The 3,157-nt window shown below is 42.1% G+C and overlaps 1 pseudogene; it reads left to right on the top strand.

The window, feature by feature from the left end:
* Positions 1–891: 891 nt before the first annotated feature.
* LOC144521463 (E3 ubiquitin-protein ligase TRIM21-like) lies at positions 892–2,592 on the top strand (annotated as a pseudogene).
* The last annotated feature ends 565 nt before the right edge of the window (positions 2,593–3,157 follow it).

Genomic DNA, 3,157 nt, shown 5'->3' with positions numbered 1-3,157 from the left:
CCATCCATGTTATTTTTGGGTAATCAAACTTAGGTAGTTAAAAAGATATAGACATTTAGAAAACAGGTCAAATGTGGCCAAATGACAACACAAGGGTTATCATCACCACATTGAATGTAGAACGTGTTTGATGCTTCACTTAAGGTTGCAGGAAATGTTTTTTTTAATCATCAAATAAGTCTGTAAAATGTCAGAAAATAAGAAACACCCATCACATGTTCTAAGAGCCCAAAATGGACGTCTTGTTTTGTCCAACCAGCAGTCTAAAACACAAAGATATTCAATATACGATCACGTAAAATAGGAAATAGCAGCTAAATCCCCCACTTGAGAAGCTGGAACCCAATCTTATCAATACAGGATTTTTACTCTAGTGCAGTATTTTCACAGAATGATATTAGTCATTTTAAAGGATCTAAGCTAACATTACCCTGTGTCATTAGCTGCATGCTCTCAGCCGGTAAGCTAACATTACCTTGTGTCATTAGCTGCATGCTCTCAGCCGGTAAGCTAACGTTACCCCGTGTTTTTAGCTGCATGCTCTCAGCCGGTAAGCTAACGTTACCCCGTGTTTTTAGCTGCATGCTCTCAGCCGGTAAGCCACGCTGTGTCTGTTGTTCTTTTTCTTCAGATGTGCACAAGTAGGCGGACATGGAGAAAGTAAAAAAAAAACTGGGGGAATCGCCGATCCTGCTTCTGATTTCGATCAAAATCGAAAGGTCATTTCGATCGATTTCAATTTACCATTAAATTTTGATAACCTTGATTATATAACATCAGAATTCAGGATGACTCTCCTTATATTCCATTAAACAGTTTGATTTTATGAAACAAGCAATTGGAAGATATGTAATGCAGTTTTCTTTTTCACACTTTTTCTTCTCAGAGTGTCGATATGTCTGCTGCCAGCTGTCTGCTGACTGAAGATCAGTTTCTGTGCTCCATCTGTCTAGATGTGTTCACTGATCCAGTCACCATACCATGTGGACACAACTTCTGTAAAACCTGCATCACTGAACACTGGGATAGGAATGTCCGGTGTCAGTGTCCAAACTGTAAAGAGGTTTTCTACACCAGACCTGAGCTGCGGGTCAATACTTTGATCTCTGAGATGGCTGCTCAGTTCAGACAGTCAGCTCAACAGAAAGCCAGCAGCAGCAGCTCAGAACAAGTTTCCAAACCAGGAACAGTTTCCTGTGACGTCTGCACTTGAACCAAACTGAAGGCCCTGAAGTCCTGCCTGGTGTGTCTGGCCTCCTACTGCGAGACTCACCTGGAGCCTCATCTGACAATGTCAGGTCTGAAAAGACATCAGCTGATCGACCCTGTGGAGAACCTGGAAGGCAGGATGTGTACAAAGCACGATAAACTGCTGGAGCTGTTCTGTAAGAACGACCAGATGTGTGTCTGCATGCTCTGCACCGTTTCAGACCACAAGACACATGACGTTGTTCCTCTGACAGAAGAATATGAAGGAAAGAAGGCCGAGCTGGGGAAGACAGAGGATGAAATTCAGCAGATGATCCAGAAGAGACGAAGAAAGATTCAGGAGATCAAACACTCAGTGGAGCTCAGTGAGGATGATGCAGACAGAGAGATATTAGATGGTGTTCAGGTCTTCACTGCTCTGAAGGAGTCTGTTGAGAGAAGCCAGGCTGAGCTCATCGACACGATCAAAGAGAAGCAGAGAAAGACAAAGAAACAGGTTGAAGGCTTCATCAAAGAGCTGGAACAGGAAATCTCTGAGTTGAAGAAGAGAAGCACTGAGGTGGAGCAGCTCTCACAGTCTGAAGACCACCTCCACGTCCTCCAGAGCTTCACGTCCCTGAACGCTGCTCCACCCACCAAAGACTGGACAGAGGTCAGGGTCCGTCCACCTAAATATGAGGAGACTCTGAGGAGAGCCGTGAATCAAGTGGGGGACACGCTCAGTCAACAGATGAAGAAGCTGTTTGATGCCGAACTGAAGAGGGTCCAGCAGTCTGCAGTGGATGTGAAACTTAATCCTGATACAGCACATCATTGGCTTATCCTATCTAAGGATAGAAAACAAGTTAAACTTGGTGATAGGGAGATGATTCTACCAAGAAATCCAGAGAGATTTGATACCGGTCCAAATGAGTTTCTCTTCAGGAAGATTTTATTACGAGGTTCAGGTTAAAGGGAAGACTGACTGGAATTTGGGAGTGGCCAGAGAGTCGATCAACAGGAAGGGGATCATCACAGTGAATCCTCAAAATGGCTACTGGACGATATGTTTGAGGAACGAAAATGAGTACAAAGCTCGTACTGACACTGATGTCCGTCTCTTTCTGAAGTCCCGTCCTGAGAAGGTGGGGGTGTTTGTGGATTATGAGGAGGGTCTGGTCTCCTTTTATGACGTTGATGCTGCAGCTCTTATTTACTCCTTTACTGGCTGCTCCTTCACTGAGAAACTCTACCCGTTCTTCAGTACAGGTCTTAACAATGGTGGTAAAAACTCTGCCCCTCTGATCATCTCTCCTGTTAATCTCACTGAGTAGAACAACCATTTGACAACCTACAGAAAGATTCACTTTCATTTAATGTAATAAATGTATATATATTGTTTGGTGATGTACATTGTTGTTTTTTCAGATTATAATTAATGGATTTTTTTTTTTTCCTTCTTTCTGTGAATGTTTTTTCTCAAAAAACTGCATTACCTGCCTTCAAGCAGTGTTTCCTCTATGTTGATTTTGTAGTGGCGGCCATGCCACGGCAAAATTTCTGCTGCCACGGTATCAGAAATAGGGCAGACGCACAATGTAGTCGCGGTTGCCTTTAAAATTTTCCTGCCGACATAATGCCCCCGTTGGCTGCCGCTCACGTTGTTCAGACAGACCTGCCCCCATTGCTTAAAAAAATCCTAAAGGAAACACTAATTCAAGACTGTTGAATTATTAGACTGTTATCTTAAGATGTCTGGATGCCAAATTACAAACTTTGTATTGTCTGATCGTTATATATATATATATATATATATATATATATATATATATATATATATATATACACACACACACACAAAGTGTTTCATACTGACGCAGATTACTGGGGAAAGTCATACACCCCTTATTAATAAGATTTTTTTTAAATAAGTTGCTTTGGTTTTTACCAAGGACAAATTAGAGATCTC

This window comes from Sander vitreus, chromosome 8 (assembly GCF_031162955.1).
Source record: "Sander vitreus isolate 19-12246 chromosome 8, sanVit1, whole genome shotgun sequence".
Taxonomy (NCBI): domain Eukaryota; kingdom Metazoa; phylum Chordata; class Actinopteri; order Perciformes; family Percidae; genus Sander; species Sander vitreus.
This window is presented reverse-complemented; position numbering and strand designations above follow the sequence as displayed.